Genomic DNA, 21,528 nt, shown 5'->3' with positions numbered 1-21,528 from the left:
TTAGAGAGCAAGCTCTGCTCACCAGGGACAAAATATATAACTCAAAGGCACACTCCCAATGACCCACCTCTGCCAGCTATACCTTACCTGCCTTATAGTTACCACCCAGTTAAGGTGGTAACTATATCAGGGGATTAATGAATGGATTAGTTTAAAGCTCTCATGACCCAAACATCTCACCTCTAAACTTTTTGCATTGTCTTACACATGGACTTTGAGGAACACCTCGTATCTAAACTGTAGAAGCATTGGAAGCAGAAAGAGCTGGCCTCGTACTCTTTTGCCCTTTGCCTAGAATTTTTTTCTGCAACACTATCTACCATCTTTTGTTCTGGTATTTCATATCCAGTCCAAAGCTACATCCTTGATGAAACCTCTACTTTCCAGGAATAGCTTTGCCTATCTCTTATAACACTCTTGTCTCTAGGTTGCCACTTCCATCTATACATTTATGCCCACTCTCCAGTGCTTAGTTTAGTGCCTTCAACAAATCTCTAAATAAATGATCAAATTTTTAATACTCAAAATATTATCCCAGGAAATATTAAAAGATATGGATTACTGAATCAATTAAGCATTGAAAATAGTTTAATAAAAATGGAATTATCCATATATTTTAATTATAGATATGACTGATATAGATTTAGATGTTCTCTTAGAAAGTCATGTCTCTTAGTTGAATTAAAAACTTGAGGGTAATCAATACAATTTATAAGTACTGGATATACATTCTGTCTTCATTAATATGTTACACATTTGGATGGAAAGGGGAGTGGAAACATCAAATGTGTCTCTGTGTTCAAAGAGTGTATAGTCTTACTAGGGAGATATAATCCTAATAATGCCTTCAACAATTAAAATGCACAAAAAATAAATAGTAAAGAGAAGCCAGAAACCTGAATTTCATTTATTATCAGAAATGTATCATTAATTATAAATATTAAATGAGCATCCACCTAATTTTGCTGTTTGGCCTGAAGTCTGATGTAAAACAGAGTAAGTTGTGGGTCCTAGTCTCAGGAAGCATGTAACTAAAGTGGTAGTTACTAGAACAGAATAAAGTTAGCCTTTAAAAAGAGTTATTAGCCAGACCTGCCAACAGCAGTCTTAGATCAATGTACTGTTTTAAAAGAGGCAAAGGACTTGATTTGAGAGGAAAAGGTGGGCAGAGTTTCATCTTGTATTTTAGGTCTTTGATTCTCAAAATATGCTGTGCATGGAAATCCTGAGAGATTCCTGTTTGCAGTCAAAGATGGGAATCAATGGTTTAGAGAAATTCTTGTTGAACTTCAAGTGTGCATCAAACTGACCTGGGGACACTGTTATAATGCAGATTCTTAAATTGTTGGTATAGGCTAGGACCAGATAATGTTGATGCTGTTGACCCATGGAACATATTTTAAGTGGCAAGAGTTATGTTTTGGAGTGTGTGTGTGTGTGTGTGTGTGTGTGTGTGTGTGTGTATACATGAGTACCTATGGGTGCATGCACATATTCCTAATATGGCTACTATTGTTCCCACTGGAAACAGATCTTGTCTTCTTTATGGGTTTTAAACACATAATGGCATCCTAACCAGAGGTGATTCCCTCCCTTGTTTGCAGAGGATTCCTGGCGGAGCCACCTGCACAGGCCCCTCCCCTGCTGACTCATGCACACCAAACCTTCACTTAGGCCAGTTCTCTTAGACAGCTCTGTATGCTGTTAGCTCAGGTTTCTGCTCTGATGTGCTTGTGCTGCTGACTCCAGAGGGGCTGCACTGATAATGGCATCTGAGGGTATTCAATTAGCACATTTCAGGTTTCTCTGGTCATAGACACCTCATAATTTCTTCACTAATGCAGTTAGATCTTTTTCTTTTTCCAAATCATTAGGCATCCCTTCCATGTCACTTTTCACTTTCTAGCCTGTAGTGGATAAGGATTCTATTTTAATACCATCTCAACACATCTGTGTGTTAGGGTAATTTAGGGAGAAACCAGGTGCTAACATTTTTTAAAGAAGAGTTTCTTTTTCTTTTTTTTTCTCTAAATCCTACTGAGACATCGATCCTGCCTCCCATCTTTACTTGAATCAGAGTAAGAAGCCTTGGCATTAATAAATAGGTGTGATGAAGTCTAGTGATGTAAACTGAGTCTGGGAAGATGGGGGAGAAAAGGCTAGGGTGAAGAGAAAAAGCTTCTCAGGATCACACCTGAAATGTGGAAGGTAAAAACTGCTTTCTTTGGGGCAAAGGATACAGGCAGTAGGTTCTTCATTTTGTTCTACAATCCTGGTATTTTAGAAAGGGAAACTGGGCAAAGGGGAGATCTGGTGACACTTTTGCTTTGAGTTGTAGGGGACAGTCTGTATGGGAGCATCTCAAACTTTAACAGGTATAAGAATTCTTTAGAAGAATCTTGTTGAAAATGCATACTCTAGTATTCAGCCATTCAAAAAACAAACAACCCCTTCCAGCCAAAAAAATGAAATACTACCATTTGTAACAACATGGGTGGAACGGGAGGAAATTAGCTGGGGACAGAAAGACAAGTACCACATGTTCTCATGCATATGCGGAAGTTGAAAAAGTCAATCAACTAAGTAGAGAGTGGAATGGTGGTTACCATGGTTTGGGGAGGTAGGTGAGAAGGAGAGACAGAGAAGAATTGGTATAGAAATGCAATTAGATAAGAGGATTCCTTTTTGGCGTTCCATAGCACAGTAAGATAATTAGAGTTAATAATAATTTATTGTACATTTCAAAATTATCGCAAGAGAGTCTTTTGAGTGTTTTCAATGCAAAAAAATGTATGCTAGTTACCCTGGTTTGTTCATTACACATTGTACATACATATCAAAATGTCACATCATATCCCATGAATCTATAATTATTATATGGCGATTAAAATTTTTTAAAAAGTAGGTTCTGGTTACTTAGGTCTATGTGGGGTCTGAATTTGTGCATTTCTCTCAAGCTTCCTAGTGATGTAGATGCTGCTGATCTGAGAATGATGCTTGGGATATAAGGCTTCATTGACATGCCTCCAGGGCCGTGGTACTCAACCTTGACCTTACATTAAAATTAACTGGGAAGGTGGATTGAAGAAGAAGAAAGAGGAAAGGAGAAGGAGAAGAAGAAGAAGGCTAAACACTAAACTTATTGTTCAATCAGAAGCCCCAGATGTAGGATGCGGAGGCATTAGTCATTTTGGAAGTGGGCAGCTGCTTGAGATTGGGAGGAATAGGAAGAATGTCAAAATCTTAAAGTATGGTCCCAGGACCAGTAGTACAACCCAGGAAATTGTCAGAGATGCAAAGCTTAGGCTCTGCCTCATAACTCATTGATCAGAATCTGGAGCTAGGCCCCAGCAATCTGTGTTTTGGTAAGCTTTCTGGGTGATTCTACTGTACCCTGGATTTGAAAACCAACACTCTTGCCTCTTGGACTGGACTGTTGTGACAATAGGAATAAATACTAATGTGATTCCAAGGAGGCTCTGTCAAGAAGTAGCAGGAGAACCCACTGACCCAGTTGTTGGGTACTTACTACTTGCTGGGTAAAATGGCAGGAAACTGACTTATAATATCTTGCTTATGGATATGACATCTCTGATGAGTAAATATTAAAGTTTCCATAAAACATGAAGAAACAGAAGATATCTTCAAATGGCTTTCTTCCCTCTCCCTATTTCTTTCTGTTTAGTTATTTAAACAATTTACATATAGTAAATTCAACTCTTTTTTTGCTATATAGTGCTAAGGGACTTTTTAAACAAATTGATTTTATATTTTAGGTAAGTTTTATGTTTAAAGTGAAATTAAGAAAAAAGCAAAATTCCCATATATTTCCCACCCCACCCCCGCTCTCTCACTGTTAACATTTCAGACTAACACATTTCTCATAGCCCGTGAGCCTGCTTTAAGACATCACTGTTGCCCAAGGTTCGTAGTTTACAGTGGGCTTCTCTCTTCCTGTTGCACATTCTATGGATTTTGACAAATGTGTAATGACATGTAAACATCATTATAGAATCATATAGAATAGTTTTACTTCCCTAAAAATCCTCTGTGCTCTGCCTATTCATCCCCCCTTTCCCCTGACTCCTGGCACCCTTTTGCAGGATGCTATGTAGTCGGCATCACACAGCATGGGGACTTTCCACACTGGTGTCTTTCACTTAGTAATATTAATAGAAAGTACCTGTTTTTCATGGCTTGATTGCTCATTTCTTTTTGGTTGCTGCCTAATATTCCATTGTAGGGATGTACCACAGTTTGTTTATTCTCCCTCTGAAGGACATCTTGATTGCTTCCAAGTTTTAACAAATTTTATAGCAAGTTTTATAGCAAATACAGCTGCTATAAACTTTTGTGCATAGGTTTTGGATAGACAAAAACTTTTCAAATTATCTAGGCAACAGAATCAGGAACATGATTGTTGGATTATATGAGAAGAATGCATCTAGTTTTGTATGAAACCGTCAAACTCTCTTCCAATGTAGTAGCACCATTTCACATTCCCACCAGCAATGAATGAGTTCTTTTTGCTCCACATCCTTGTCAGCGCTTAGTGTTGTCAGGTTTTGTAATTTCACCCTTCTGACTGGGGGTGTAGTGATGACTTGTAGTTTTAATTTGCAATTCCTAATGACATCTGATGTGGAATATTTGTCTTATGCATAGTCAGCATCTTCATATCTTCATTCTATTAATTTTAACATAGTTAGAGATTTAGGTACTCACCACAATCAAGATAATGAACATCTCCCTTACTCCAAATGGAGTGGTCCTCAACTAATAAGTAATAGGAATTGGTGTATAAATGCTGCAGCTTCTTTAGCCCTTGCACGATGTTGCTCTGAACAGGTGCTCTACATTGTCACTCCATGGGATGAAGGTCCAGTTTTCCAGCATGGTGATGGGCAAGAGGGAAGGCAATTAATACACTGCCTTGCCTTCCCTCTCACTAATCCACTTTTTAGTATTTCCTGCCTCTCCCAAATAACTTCTACTTGAATCTTTGTCTATCTCTAAGGAAAACTTGTGTTAGGACAGTCCAAGTTCAAGAAGAAGTGAGGGTATAAGGTACAGGCAAAGGAGGAGGAGGAAGGAGTGAAATGTTGAGATGTGCTTCTTGGCCCAGGTCAGTGTGAAGTAGAATAAAGGTGAGAAAGATAAAGAAAGAAGGTCAGATGCCAGAGTTCCCATTTCCCCGACTCTTGGTCTTGCTCTTCGAGTGAGAGGACAATAGAAATATCCAGACGGAACTAGGAGATCACTCAAAACATCAAGGTTAGTGGTCTGTTTCCTTAGGCATAGCTGAGATCTTAGGAAGAACTCCATATTAATCTTTGGTTCATGGGATGGGAATGAATATACACCATTGACTAAAGAGGAACTAGAAAGTCATGTGTGAGAAAGTGGACAATCTGGCTTTCCTAGCCTGGCCTGTGTGTGGCATGAAAGTTGCAAATATCCCCATGCTTTCTATTTGGGGACACAGAATTCAGAGACAGAAGGTGGACTGTCATACTCCTTGAGTCAGAGTCTGCAACGTGTGAGGGCTTCATAAACACAGACAACAGGCCAGGCCACAGTTTCTAGCAGTAACAGCAGGAGGCTACAACTGGCAAGGGAGACCTGATTGCTCTGTGGAGTCATGGAGTCAGCCACACCAGGCATTTCAAGGCAGGACCCTCAGGAACCCAAGACTCACCACATGAATCTAGAAGTCCCTCCTCTTCACTGGTGCTAAGCTTAGGAGTCCCAGACACCATGTTCAAGAGGAGCAAGGGAAAGGAGGGGAAATCCAAAAGACTGTGCATATATCAGAGAGTCCCTGCACTTTCAAGGAGGTTGTAAAAACTGGAAGACAACAGGAGACATACTTTGGAGAGTCTGACATTTCAGGTTGATTCTCCCCTGGAAAAAAAATCACAAAGATAATTTGATCAACTATAAATAAAGGAGAAATTTGTTTGTATGTGGTAAGAAAATTTACAACCTATACAAAGATTAGAGATTCTGGTTATAAAGCACCCATCAAGAACTTGGCTCAAGGTAAGAGCTCAGAAATAGGTGGCCGTTGTTATCAGCATTGTACCTGATAAGCTAGAGGACTACTTGGCTGTGATAGTGTAGGAGTCGGTGTAGGGAAAGTAGAAGGAATCACAAGTCCTTGTTCTATTGTCCCCTTCAAAGATTCTCCATCTTTGAGCCGTTTAAGGTCCAGGATTCTAAAGAATGGTCTGAGAACCCTAGATGGGTTCTGGGGCACTGATTGATGAAACATGTGAGTCAGATTTGCTCTGAGTCCAGCAGCGTGCTTTGATGAGCTAGTATTGAAGAATTTGCGCCAGAGCTCCCCTGTTTTGAAGAGCTTTTGTTGGAACTTACTTATAGTAAAGAGTTGATATTCAAAATAACTAAACCAGCTAATCCTCAACCAAGACTGAAATAAAAAATCATTTGCATATGCTGTTTCTTCCATTTAGCTTTAAATCCAACACCACACAGGAATAAAACAACATCCACAAAGGCCACAAAACTGCAGCTGGAAAGATTTCTGTCTAGTGTCTTGCCTTCTCGCTACTAAAGGCAGATTTAAAAGGCATCATTTTCTTTGACATATGCAGTGTACGGTCACCTTGTCTGTTAAGACTCAGAGCAAAAGAATACTGAAGGAGGCATGGGCTGGAGAGGAAATTTGCATATCCATTTCCATTAGGGTTAAAGACATTTAAATCCACATTACCCTGGATGGTGGAATAATGAATGTGCCATTAGGGACAAGGCCTAGCGAGTGTTGCTGCTGTATTTGGCAGGTTCAAGTCTTGCTCTGGGTCTAATATTTTGTGACTCATTTTTCCTCAAGCATAGAGTAATAGGCTTTAACTTTGCTAAGCTTTTCTGCCAGCCCTTCACCCCCTGCTGCTCCATTATATTGAACTTGTAAGCAGGACCCTCTGTCCGGCTCACCCAGATTACCACAGCAATATGCCCCGCTGAGGGGCTGGTGTCAGGATAAGTGTTAGGGAGGGAGCTCCCCATCTTGGCATGCTGTTCTCATCTTATTAAATTCAGCTTTGTGGAAGCAGGGAGCCTGCCTCTCAGTCACACTGGCTCAAGCCTGATCCAACTGCTACTGTCAGACAATATGAAAATAGGAAACACCACGGCTAATGGCAGGTGCTGCTTCACAGCCGTAAAAAAAAAAAAAAAAAAATGTCTGAGGGGGTTTTATTATGAGGATGAATTCATGGGCTTGTGTGCTTGTGTGTGTGTGTTATTTTACTCTTGTAGACACTTCACTGGATCGAAGGCTTGATTCACAAAGCCCAATGCTTTTGGGAAAAGAAACAAGCTCTCGTACTCTCCAGTGGCAGGTGCATATATATCTTGGGGAATCCAAGTTGTAGGATTGCTTTTATTTGCATCCTCACTGTAGGTTCCAGTGGGTCTTTCTTAAATTCCCAAGAGTCAGGGATGCCCCCTGGATCTTCTTCTACAGGATGTGATGTTAGATTTTTTAACTTAGTGGAACAAGGTGGCCAAGGCTCTGGGTGGACAGATGGAAACATTCATAAAATGACAAATTCAGTTCTGGAAAGAAGTCTTCCTGGAGTTTGAGAATCCCTATCATCACGACTGACTTCTGCCTTAATGTGTTTTGGTTATTACATTGTACAGGACAAACCACTCCAAGGCTTAGTGATGTAAAACGATGACCATTGTATCATGTCTTACATTCTGTGGGGTGGCACTCTGAAGAATGATCTTGGAATAAACTAAGACAACCTCAGCCCAAGGTCTGGACTCAGAGACCATTTTGCACAGTATTTCTTTCATTAATTTTAAATAGGCTCCATCAGATGGTTCTTCTGATGGTCCTGCTTGGAGTTACTATACAGGGGAAGTCAGATTGTAGATGAGGTTCAAATATCCAAGATTCTTCTCCTGAAAGTTTGACTGGTACCTTGGTAAGGGTGCCTATGCCTGGAACTTTAACTGGTAGGAAAAATGGCTAGTTTTCTCCCTCTCTCTTGCTCTCCTTCAAATGGCACCTGTATATGATGATTCCATATGGTCTCCCTAATGAAGTAGCTGAACATCTTACACTGTAACTCAAGGTTACTGACCTTCTTACAAGCTTAAGCCTTATAAGTGTTCGCTGTCACTATTCCTACATCTTATTAATTAAATGGATTCACAGACAGAGCCCAGATTCTGTATTGGAGTGAACTACACATGGGCAGAAAGACTGGGTGATATGGTTCACTGGGAGGTCTCTTTGGAGACCAACAGATGTACGTTATACACAGTGGTCTTTAACTTCCAACAATTTAGTGTTGTTTTCAGTCCTCTATGATAGGCTATCTTAGGTGATTTGTTCAACTATTCTATAACACTTTCAACTGAATGGAAGTTTTATGTCTCTTGGCTTAGCTATGGGTGAAATGAGATTCTATTATAGTAAAACCTTCCTTCAAAAATAATATAGTCACTGTTCAGTTAAGGCATGTGGCTATATAGTGGTTGAGAATGGAGGAATGTGAGAAGTTAAGTCACAAGTGTTTGAGTCAGGGTAAAGCCATAGATACATATTTCAATAGCTTCCTTAAAAAGTAACATCAATTTACCTGCAAATGCCATGGTTTTGTTCTTTTTTAATGCTGAGTAAAATTCCATTGTATATATATGCCACATTTTTTTTATCCATTCATCCACTGAAGGACATCTAGGTTGGCTCCACAGTTTAGCTATTATGAATGGTACTGCTATAAACATTGATGTGGCTGTGTTTCTGTAGTATGCTGTTTTTAAGTCCTAATGCTAAGTGAAATCAGCCAATCCCCCCAAAACAAATACCTAATGTTTTCTCTGAGGTTAGGAGGCTGACTCATAGTGGGGTAGGGAGGGAGAGCATGGGAGGAATAGATGAATTCTAGATAGGGAAGAGGGGTGGGAGGGAAAGGGAGGGGGCAGGGGATTAGCAAGGATGGTGGAATGTGATGGACATCATTATCCAAAGTACATGTATGAAGACTTGAATTGGGTGTCAACATTCTTTATATACAATCAGAGATACAAAAATTGTGGTATATATGTGTATTAAGTATTGTAATGCAAAAAATTTTTTTAAAAAGAATAGCGTTACCTTAGATTAGGTAGAGGGAAGTGAAAGGAGGGGAAGGCAGGGGATGTGGGAATAAGGAAGTAGACATTCGGACCACAGACATTATTACTGTATGTATGTATGTGACTGTATGACCAATGTGATTCTACAATATGTATACTCAGAAAAAATGAGAAATTATATCCCATCTATGTATGATATATCTATCAAAGTATATAAGTGCATTCTACTATCATGTATAACTAACTAAAACAAATTTTTTTTAAAAAAAGTAACATCAAGTCCAGTAGACCCAATAATCTAGAAACAGGAAAAAAGGGAGACTCAGGATACCCAGTGACTCAAATCCAACCCTTGAGTTTCTTACCAATTCCAATCTATTTGACCTTCTGAGACTCACACATGTTGGCCCTAGTGAGTGGAAGCCCCTATGGGACTTTATTTCCTGGGTAGGTGAGCATTTGAAGAATATTTTTGCAGAACTATAGGAAAGAATTCACTTTGAGGAGGTTGAACTCCAGGGAGATGAAGATCACTAGCCTTTAATGAGAGTGCCAGAGATCCCTGATTTCTAGGAGCCCAGGGCTCTCAACAGGAAGACTGAATGCTGAGACAGAACAGAGGCTAGGGAGTGGGAAGCTTCTTCAACGTTGGTGTCTCAGCAGGGAGTGACAGGTTCCTGCTACTGCACTGGAGAGCCACTGGGCATGCTCACTTCGTTTCCCTTCAGGAAGTGAACTGACATGGATCAAACAGGCCCCGAGCCCCCAAAAGACTACAAAGATATGTAGCAAACTTTTTGTCTTGGTCTGTTTATTCTACTCTAGCAGAATACCATAGTACAGGTAATTTATCAGGAATAGAAATTTATTTTATTTCTGGAGACTGTGATATTCAAGATAAGGGTGTCAAGGTGTTGAAGGTCTTCTGGTTGTATCCACACATTCACAGACAAGAGCCCAGATTCCATATTGGGGGGAGGCTAAAGGGCAAAGTCCTCACATGGAAGAAAGGCAAAAGTGAGTCAACTTACTGTTCAATCCTTTCCATAGCAGCATTTATCCTTCATAAGGGTGGAGCCTTCATGGCCTGCACACCTTCCAAAAAGTCCCATCTTACAAAAACACTGATGGAGGTTTAAGTTGACAACACATGGATTTTGGAGGAGATATTCGGACCATATAATCTTTATTGTTAAAAAAATCGAATTAGCAAGAATGTTTGTCTATATACATGATAAATATTTTGAATAAACTATAGTTATCACAGATTCTAGCCTTAAGTACCTGAAAATTGGAATGTGAAACATTTAACTCATAGTAACAAGAGATAACAAACAAACAAAGCACTTAAAATATATTAACCATGGCAAAGACAGCCAGCACAAAGGTGACAATACATCTTAATGGTGGATATAACACAAGATATAACACAAGGCCTGGAAACCCATATGTTCTTAAACGGCACAATTTAAAATCATAAAACATCGGGCTGGGGATGTGGCTCAAGCGGTAGCATGCTCGCCTGGTATGCGTGCAGCCTGGGTTCGATCCTCAGCACCACATAAAAATAAAGATGTTGTGTCTGCCGAAAACTAAAAATAAATTCTAAAATTCTCTCTCTATTTGAAAAAATATAAATAAATAAATAAAATCACAAAACATCATTTCTCCCAAAATTGTTTACAGTTAAATTTTATGTAAACCTAATTAAAAACAAGATTTCTTCTTTAGATTTAGATAAAATTATCTCAAAACTTTTATGAAAGAGCAAATTCTTTAAACAAAAAAAAAACAAAGATAATTATGCAAGGAAGTGCATATCAGATATCAATACTATTGTAACCTGGGGCTGGATAATATTCTATTATGCAGACTCCCATAACTTACTCTACCTTAATAGTTAATGATTCATTGAAATAAAAAATCATCCTTATACACATGTGCCCATATACTGTTGCATGTATTCCTATGCACCCAAATGAACATTTGTTGGATTATCCATTCATCTCTAAATCCAGTGGCATAAGAAATGGCTTTCTTGTCACATTGTTGGTTGGTGCAAAATGTGCATCATTATACCCCTACAATACCTCTCAGTTTCTCCTCTTCCTCCTTTCTTCTTTCCTTTCTTCCCCTTCTTCTTTTTAATAAAAGGTATTGATGTCTTTTCACTTGATAAATATAAATATTTCTAAGATGTTCTTCCTTTAAAATTTAAAAAGAAAACAAATTCAGGAAAGATTTGAATACAAAAATACCTTCATGAACTGAGGTATTGGTTTTGGAGGACTTTAAGAAAACAGCAAAACTGTGAATCACCTTTGAAAGAAATATTATCAACACATTGGCTTATCTTACTCCCAAAGGTTTTTGGACTCTTGTACATAAATTTAACATTGTGAAATATTTCAATCATACATAAAAGCATAATAGGTAAAAATAACTCTTATGTACCAACTATCCAACCTTGTCACATCTTAGCATTTTTCTATATTTGCTTTGAGTTTTCAAATAAAACATTTAAATACAATTGAAGTCCCTGTGTATTCCTATCCAGTTTTCCCCCTCCTTCATTTCCTCTCTCATCCAGAAGCAAATTACTCTGAATTTGGAGTTTGTAATTCACATGGAACTTTTTTTAGATTTATTTTATTTATGTAGTAAATAACTATTTAGAACATTCCTTCATATTTTCTTCCTTTACAAAAATAGTCTCATACTCGGTGTTATTCTTCTTGTTCTTTTTGGACAATAGTTTGTTTCTGAAGTTTACCTAGTTGAGACATGTAAGTATACATAGTTGAATAGCTATTTTGTACTGTGAATACTATATTTATCTATCCTCCTGTTAAATGCTTGGGTATGTGGGAAAATTTTCCAGGGCAGTAGTTTCCAAAGAGTGGTACAGGGATGCTTAGAGTTTTTTGAGAGGCATTCAGAAGATTTGCAAGATTAAAACTATTTTTATAGTAGTGCTAGGTATTACTGACTTTGTCATTCTTATTCTCACAAGCATACAGAGGAGTGTTTTAGAGGCTGTGCAATATGATAGAGCAACAGATTAAACATGGAACCAGTTGTGAGAACCCAGTTATCTCCTATTAAGATATACATGAAGAAGGAGGGGGCAGGGGGTTAGCAAGGATGGTGGAATGTGATGGGCATCATTATCCAAAGTACATTTATGAAGATTGATTTTATTTGCATCCTCACTATAAGTTCCAGTGGGTCTTTCTTAAATTCCTGAATGGGTGTGAACATATTTGATATACAACCAGAGATATTAAAATTATGCTCTATATCTGTAATATGAACGGTAATGCATCCTGCTGTCATATATAACAAATTAGAATAAAAAATTTTAAAAAAAGAAATATGCGAAGGAGATTTGCAGAAATGTAAACAGTGCCACTCTTCATGTGAAATTTTAAAAAACAGCTATTTTTCATAAAAATGTTATTTAAGCTAACAGTGTTAACAATATTAACTAAGTTTATTTTAGCTGAATAAATCTGTTTAAAATTCTCAGTTTTAATTTATATTTTGGTAAACAGTAACAGACAAAAATGATATCATGAAAAGCCTTTTGAATCCTCCGTGGTTATAAAAATGTCCTAAGACCAAGAAGTTTAGGAAACTTTGTACATTTTGTACAGGTTTGGTTTGTGGGGTATGTTTATATGTGTGTGTAAGTGGAGGGAGAAAGTTTTCATTTCTCTTGGATAATAGATACACATGGAATTTTGAGTCAATAATAGCTGTATATTCAACTTTTTAAGAAACTGCCAAACAGTTTTCCAAAATGGTTATATGATTTAACATTCCCTCCAGCTATTTATGAGAGGTCTGGTTGTTCAACATTCTTGTCAATTTTGCTTTTTACATTTGTCTTCGTAGTCATTCTAGTGCCTATAAAATGATAATGAACTATGGGTTTAATTTGAGAGATTTTATCTTAGAGGCACTTTCCTCTGGGTTTAACCCTGGCCCCTGGCTTTTTTGTACTAGAGATACAAAAGAGATTTAACCCAGGAATACTTAACCACTGAACCGCATCCCTAGCCTTTTTTTTTTTTTTTTTTTTTTTTTTTAATCATGAGACAAGGCCTCACTAAGTTGCTGAGGCTGGCATTGAACTTGCAATCTTCCTGTTTCAGCCTCTGGAGCTGCCAGGTGCCTATTAAAAAAAAAAAAAAAAAAAACAGGGAAAAACAGGGAAAGGGTTATAGAATCATGAACTATGAACTCTGTTCTTTTGTACTTCTCAGAATTGTTTGTCAGGTTATTGTCCTAAATGACAAATGAGGAAGATAAAGGCCATCAGATGATTGCTTTAGTGTGAGGTGTTGACCACTGATGTACCAGAAAATATAGTGCCACCAGATCATATTACAGATATGATTCATCTTGGCTGAGACTAAGTTTTCAGAGCTTGTCTAACATACTAGGTGATAGTGTGGTAAGGAGCGAAAGACTCAGGTTTGGGAGGCAGCAAAGTAGTGAAAAGTGTGCTAGAATTGGGGTTGGGTGGGGGGCATCCAGTGATTCTGAAAGGATTTTAATCTCTCCGAATCTCAGTTTGTCTTCAGCTATATTCTGATAATAAAATCTGCATTTCAGAGTGGTTGAAAGGATTGAACAGGATTAAAATAATTTACTTATTAAAATAATAAGGCATAGTGTGGTTTCTCATTTAATCTCCACTTTCAATCAGGTTAACATTTCCATCCTTACCTCCAATCATCCCGAGAGCTTGGAAGGTTTTCAGAACATGGAGTGGCAGAAAGTGTGAGAGGAATGTCAATCTGTGAAGATAATTTTGAGTGTTCCATGGCTCAAATGTGGGAGAAATAAGTTTTTTGAACCAGGTTTGTCCAAGACAGGCTAGCTCTCTCCCCAAATCCATTTCTTTCTACCTCTGGGAGGAGTTAAATGACATTTGTCGCATTTCACACTCATTAGTCTGAACTATGTCCTGGTGACTGAGCTCTGAGCAGCACAATAAAGCACGGTGAGAGCCTCTTCCATGCTCACTTCAAGGAAAACCAAGTGTAACCCTGGTCTCTGTTTCTGCCCTCTGTTGGTCAGATGAAGAGAACATAATGGGGGTCCCTGGCACCCTAGGGCGTGACAGCTATAGATTCAATATCAAAGGAAGGTGGAAGGAGCTTGGGCCCAGTTTCCACACTGAAAAGTTATAAGAGTGAGAAATAACATTGAATTATGTGAATTCAATGAGAAGTTGACATCATTACAGCAACTCTCCTAAATTGGCCAATCCAGCAGGCACTATTTCTTATAGCTCTCTGTGGAACTTCCAGGGGGTTAATCCTGGGTTCTCTCAGGTGCTAAATACAAACTTGTTGAATTGATGCCCCAGGAATAAGCAAATACTTGATTAGAAAAATTAAAAAGAGATGAGTTGAGGAGTGGACGCAGGAGGGGGAAATGCTTTCCTTTATTATAATATGGCTCCAGTCTGGCTCAGGCCAGGGGAAGCAACTTTAATTTTCTTTTCCATTGGGCTTTAAAACTATCTACCCTCTCATGGAAAAGTCAGGGAAGGTGACATCTAAAGGTTATTATTTATTATTTCTCTTCCATCCTAATTCTCCATTAAGAGATTTTATTGCTATAAACAGAAGTACCTGATACAAGAATAAAATCAAAACAAAGCAATAACTATATTTAAAAAAAAATCCTAGACTTTAGCTGAATCTGAGAATGACCGTCTCTAACAGTCTAAGCATTAAAGACAAAAATGAATTTTGAAAAGTGCTGTACAGCCTAACCCTGCTTATTCACTGGTTCTCACCTCCTTAATAATCCACAAACTCAATACTTCTCACAGAAAACCCAGCAGTCTCACCCCATTTCTCCACCAAGATTTCATAGCCAGCAGCTGTAATGAGGTCCCCTGCAAGAGCAACTCCCATCCTGCTAACCGGATATGTTATGGTATCTTTAGGAACAATTCTTGTCAACAGTGTGTGTGTGTGTCTCTCTGGGCATAGTTTACAGAGCCATTCAGTAAACTTACACAATTTTTTTTTTCAATTAATCCTCCCTCCCAAGAAATGTGCTAATCTGTACTGGGCCTCTTTGTCATTGGTGTGAATTATCTGTTTTTTGCTGTTTCCAAAAGCGTTTTGCATATTCAAAAAATTCTATCATTCAAATATACAGTATTGTCCCAGGGTAGAAGACTAAGGAATGGGTTTCAAGCCAGAAGTCATTCATCCTATTTTAGATTAATCAGAGACTATAGGCTGGTTTTGTCTTATTAATTGGTTCTTCTAGAGAAGCACAGGTCAAGTACAGTGGACTGATAATCGTGTTAGAGACTTTATGAAACCAAAGATTCATAAAGTAAGTTAGTAAATTAAGATAAAAGCATGTCTACTTCTAAGAAGATTCATTATGAAAGATTTAAATTAAAGGCAGTAATTTGTATTATGAATTAATTATTTGCTTTACAAGAGCTTGTTAATTTATTAATATTTTGACCAAAGACACTGAAAGGTTTATTTAAGAACAAGTCAGAAACACATTTTTTTTTTCTAGTGAGGCCCTAAGCAACTTAGTGAGACCCTATCTCTAAATAAAATATGAAAAAGGGCTGGGGATGTGGGTCGGGGGTTAAGTGTCCCTGGGTTCAATCCCCAGTACAAAAAAAAAATCACAAAAAACACGTTGAACTTCACTCATAACTAGAAAAATGAATATAAAAATCAAATTCCTATGTCTGATTTATTTATTGATTGATTTCGTTTGTTTACATTTTGTTCACTTACTTCCTTACTATCAAATGGGCAAAGATCAAATGCTGGATAATGCACGGTCTCACACAGTGGTGAGGAAAGAGGTGCTTGTTTTGCTGGGAATAGAGAAAATTGTGCCTCTTTTAACAGCAATGGAGACAAAAACCCTAAAGTACATTTATTTGCCTTTGACTCAGAAATTCTTCCTCCAGAAATGTAGCCATAAAATACACTTACAGATCTGTGAACTAACACAGGTACATTGAAATGCTTGATAAATGGTACAAGTTCATTATAATACCATTTACAGTAGTAAAAGAGTTAAAACAACTTAAGTATGTATCAGCAGAATGTAAGCTACATATATTTTGTTGTATAGTAATCTCCCCCTTATCTGTGGGAGATACATTCAAGACTCCCCAGCTAATGCCTGAAATTGCAGATAGCACCAAACCCTGTACATACTGGGTTTTTTTCCCCTCTCTATATACATATCTATGATAAAGTAAAATTTATTAACGAAGCACAGTAAAAAAATTAACAATAATCCACAATAAAATATGGCAATTATAATAATATGATATAATAAAATTATTTAAAACATGAAAAAAAGAGTAATAATTTGGACTCTGTGGACCAGATGGTCTCTATCATGATTATCCAATTCTGCCTCTTTGGAATATGTAGAGCAAAACCAGCTCTTCATGAGTGAGCATGGCTGTGTGTTCCAATAACTTCATTTATGAACACTAAATCTAATTTCCTATAATTTTATTGTGTCGTAAAAAACAGTCTTTTATATTTTTTCAGCCATTACAAACATAAACCCATTTTTAGTTTCTGGGTCCTACAAAATCAAGGGACCAGCTGGGTTTGGCCAATGGGTTGTCATTTACTGACCCTTATTTAAAGTCTTATCAACAAGTTTTCACCAGTAATCAGAATAAAATGCAGATTAAAATACATGACATCACAGTGTGGGGTGTGGGGAATAGGAACAACTCAGAGGCTGTAGTTCAGAATTTAGCATTTTGCTGGAAGGAGCTTTGGCAGTGTGGTACAGACAGGAAAATAGGCAGAGGGTTGCTGGGACAAACCCAGGATACAGGGTTCTGTGCTCAGCAAACCTAGAAGGAAATCTATGCCAAAGCCCAACACTCTCTCGCTGAATCTGTGTCCTTTCTTCTTCCTATTTTCTTAAGGCTCACACATCAGTTTTCCACTTATCTATCTGCCTTAAACAATACAATTCTTAGTCATGATATGCCAAGACAGACTCCAGGTCTCAACTTCCAGAGATTCTGACTCAGTAGTTATGGGATGGAACTTAGAATCCATGTGCTTAACAAAGTACTCAGAATATTTTGATGGGAATCCTAGGACTATCTTTTGTCTTCACTTAAGTCATCTTCTATGTTCTGCTCCTTCTCCCTTCTTGATCTAAAGACTCCGTTGTATCTTGATTTGGGCTTCTTTTGGGGAGACTTCTTATGGAAAATAAGCTCAGTGTTTCCTTGCCATCAGCCAAAGTCATCTTTTCAAAATATTACTCTGCTCATGTTGATATGCTGCTAGACCCTTCATTGGATTCCTGTGTATTTTAGGGTACAGATAAACTTTTGGCTAAAGCTTGTCTACTCTTGCTCTACCTTTCTTTTTGTTTTGGACTTGACCGTGTATATGGCCATACTGTACAACCCAAATCCTCTTTATGCCTCTTCCTGATGCAAGGCCTTTGTACTTGCAATTCCTTTTACCATTCCATTTTGCATTCTCCTTCTCTTGGTTGATGTCTTCAGCAACTTCATATTTCATTTCAAAAAACATTTCTTCAAGGAGGGCTCTTTCTGGACTCAGTTACTATAAAGTTCTCATGTTCCATGTGGCAGTTGTACCAGAGGGAACTTTACACTTGTTTTTGTAATTATTTGACAAAACTCTGTCTCTTCTACCAGATTATGAGCTCCACAAGAGAGAGTTCAAGTTAACATTTGGTTCACATTTTTATCTACCAATTCTAACACATTTCCTGGCTTACTAGTCATTCGTTGAGAGAAGGAACAAGTGAATGAGTAAATGAACGAATGAGAAACCATAGTGGGTTATGTACTATGCTTCAGGTAACTGAGGAAAAAAAATGAACTGTCTTATGTCTTTTCAATAAAAATAGGCACCAACAGGGAGAAATTTGGGAGAGCCTCATACTATCCTGTTACAACCTGCCTGGAATACTGATCCCCAAACCAATATGGTGCCGCAGTTGGAAAGAGCACTAATTCCAAAACTGGAGGAGAGAGAGGCAGGTGCACTAACCGCACCTCACAACACAGAGAACAAGTGTAAAGAGAAGAATGTCTTGAGAATGAGGATTATATTAAAAGTTTTGGCATCCAAATGCCAAAGAGAGAAGGGGAACTAGGTAGCCAGACTTGGTGTATCAGACTTAGATGAAAGAAAATGTTGATTTGTGCATGCATTTTAGGCAAAATTTGAATATTTAGGCTTGCTCTACAAACTTGTATTGAGGAATGGCAAATGACAACATGCTCTGATGTCTACCCAAATGTCCAATTCTAGATCAATTCTTTATAAGTAGGTCTTACGACATTTATAATGTGTAGACTACTATAATATACTCGAAAAACATTTGTAACTTATTCGTTTTTCATGTAATGTTGTCAGTAAACTTAAATGATTTCTATGGAAATGAAATCTGCTTTAAAAAATATCTTTGGGGCTGCAGTTGTGGCTCTGTGGTAGAGCACTTATGTAGCAGGTGTGAGGCACTGGGTTCAATCCTCAGCACCACATATAAATAAATAAACAAACAAACAAATAAAATAAGATAAAAAAGGTATTCTGTCCATCTATAACCAAAAAACATTTTTTAAAAACTTGATTTTTGACTATTACCTAGTGAATCAGATAGGGTAAAAATTATTTATTTGCTTCTTCTTCTAGGAGAGCAATTCTTCATTATTTGAGTAGGTATGCAACAATGATTAGTAATTGTATCATTGAAAGATTATACTATTTGCTTTTTGAATAGAAAATCATCCTCTAGGTGGAGTTTAAACCTTGATTTCACTAACTCAGGGAAGCACATGTGCTGGAACAAATTCTCCTATTTCATTATTTTACCTAATATAGTTCCCTACCCCACCCCACCCCAAATTGTTCCCACTGGGAGGAGCCTATGCTGTCTTCAAGAATTTTTTTAAGGTCACAGATGCCTTAACCTCCTAGTGCTAAATTAGCTTTTGCTGTGTAACAAACTATCCCCAAAACATGGCAACTTGAAACATCAATATTTATTTTACTTGTATTTCTGTGGGTTAGCAGTTTGGCCTGGGCTCAGCTGGGCAGTTCCTCTGGACACAGCCACACTTGCTCATAAACCTGCAGGTCATTGCCAGTGGGCTAGATTTGTGTATTTGCTGGCTGTTTCCTGTGGCAGGGGAGTGACTGGGCCCTCTCTCTCAACCTCCAGCAGGCTAGCTCAGGCTAACAGGACAGCAAATCAAGAGCAAGAACAGAAGTTGGAAAGCCTCCGGACGGAGTCCCAGACTCAGAACTATCACAGTGTTATTTCTACTACATCCTATTTGCCAAAATGAACCCCCAGGCCATCCCAGATTCACTGGTGGGAACAAAGACTTCATTGTTTGATGGCAGAAGCTACAAAGTAACTTTGAACGGTCAGGTCATGGATACAAGGAAAGGTGCTAGATTGTGGTCATTTTTGCAACCTTTGACACTGTAAGAACCTTCTTCTCTACTGTTAGGACTATCTCTATGTCAAATCAAAAACATGTTCTGACAGATCATTCTTTGATGGTAATAAAGAACACTATCTCTATCCCTTCAATATCTTTTCCTTAAGTTGAATAGCATTAATTTTCCCTTTGACTCTCTTAACAGGGAGTCAAACTATGTCTGATCGTTTTGGTAGTCTGAAAAACAAGTCCTTGGAAAAAAAGTGGTACTATATACTAGAAGCCAAGCTCACATGGCCAGAGAGAAGCACAGTGGAAATTTGTCTTCTGACAGCCTGACCTCCAAAGTGGTCAGGCTCTGAACCACTTTACAGTCCTGCTTCCTGGGTGATTTTGTACAAGTCATCCAACCTCTCTGAACCCACAGATGTAAAGGGGACTCAAACAAGTCTAAAGTATCTTGGGGAACTGCAAATCACTCTAAAAATCTTAAACATTATTGTTATTTTTATTATTAACCCGACATAATCACGTGCTTTACTAAGAACTTGAAAAGTCCAAAGAAAGTACAGAGTGTTATATGGTTCCTGCTGGGTGCAGTAGTACACCTGTAATCTCAGAGGCTCAGGAAGCTGAGGCAGGAGGATTGTGAGTTCAAAGCCAGCCTCAGCAACTTAGGCCCTAAGCAACTTAGTGAGACCCTGTCTTAAAACAAATAAACAAACAAACAAAAATGGTGGTTAAGCTCCCCTAGGTTCAACCCCTGGTATCTTAAAAAAAAAATGTTATATGGTTCCTATGTGTTATTTAAATTAAGAAACCGGTGTCATCTGTTTAAATGCAAATCAGTCCTGCTGTGCTAATGAAGTTAAAATCTGTGTGTTTTGGGTTTAACTGTTCTTGTTTGAGGTCTCATTTTCCCACCTGATGCCAACCCCATAGTCTTTCTCCAAAGATGAAGGCAACTCTGTTTTTGAAATTTGATGGAGGAACAAACAATTATCCCCTTTGGGGATGTTTCTGAACTTCCTTGTTTTATTGAAAATTGGAGGGCAAAATTTATGTTCATTCTCCCACACACACACAACAAATACCTTCAAACTGATATGTCTTCATCATCATGAACCCAATTTATAGCACCAAGCAGGCAAAATGTTATTTTTAGAGGAGTGCTGTGCACATTGGAAAAAATTTGCACATGAGGGCAAAATGGAACAGACAATTGCTTTTGGGGACTGCACAGATTAGTACATCATTGCATACTAACAAAGTGCTAATTGCTCCTTTTGACCACGGGCCCAGTTTACAAAGCTTTTGCACAAATGTGCTCTGTGCACTAAATTACAAAACTAACACTGCATTATTTCTCAGTACAGCTTGCAAATTCTTGTAGGGCAGTATGCATTAGCATTAATTAAAGCAGAGAGAGAGAGAGAGAGAGAGAGAGAGAGAGAGAGAAGAAAGAAGAGAGAGAGAGAGAGAGAGAGAGAGAGAGAGAGAGAGAGAGAGAGAGAGAGAGGCTCTAGTGAGAGAGAGGAAGAGATATAATTTAAAAGAACAGACCGGATGCTAATTACTCAAGTTACAAACATTGCATTTGCTGTAGGATGATACTAGTAAAAGCCAACAGCATTTATTCCCAAGACTTGCTTTGGAGAAACATAGTTCGAAGTCTGCAATGAATATGAAAATTGGTATTGAATGGCTTGGATAATAAGCAATGATTGACTTTAGCCAATAGATACAAATGTATGTGACCAATTTTTGCATTGACAATTCCACATACAGTTTTTTTTTTTTCCAAAGCAGCTGAAAGAATCTGCCAAGTGACAAATAAATGAGGTTTCCTCTATGGAAAACATGAAAGACTTGTGTATAACATCTCTCATCTTTCTCCTCCCAAGTTTATACAGAATTTATATCCTTGAGAA

This window comes from Urocitellus parryii, chromosome 3 (genome assembly GCF_045843805.1).
Source record: "Urocitellus parryii isolate mUroPar1 chromosome 3, mUroPar1.hap1, whole genome shotgun sequence".
Lineage (NCBI taxonomy): Eukaryota > Metazoa > Chordata > Mammalia > Rodentia > Sciuridae > Urocitellus > Urocitellus parryii.
Note: the sequence above shows the minus strand (reverse complement) of the source record.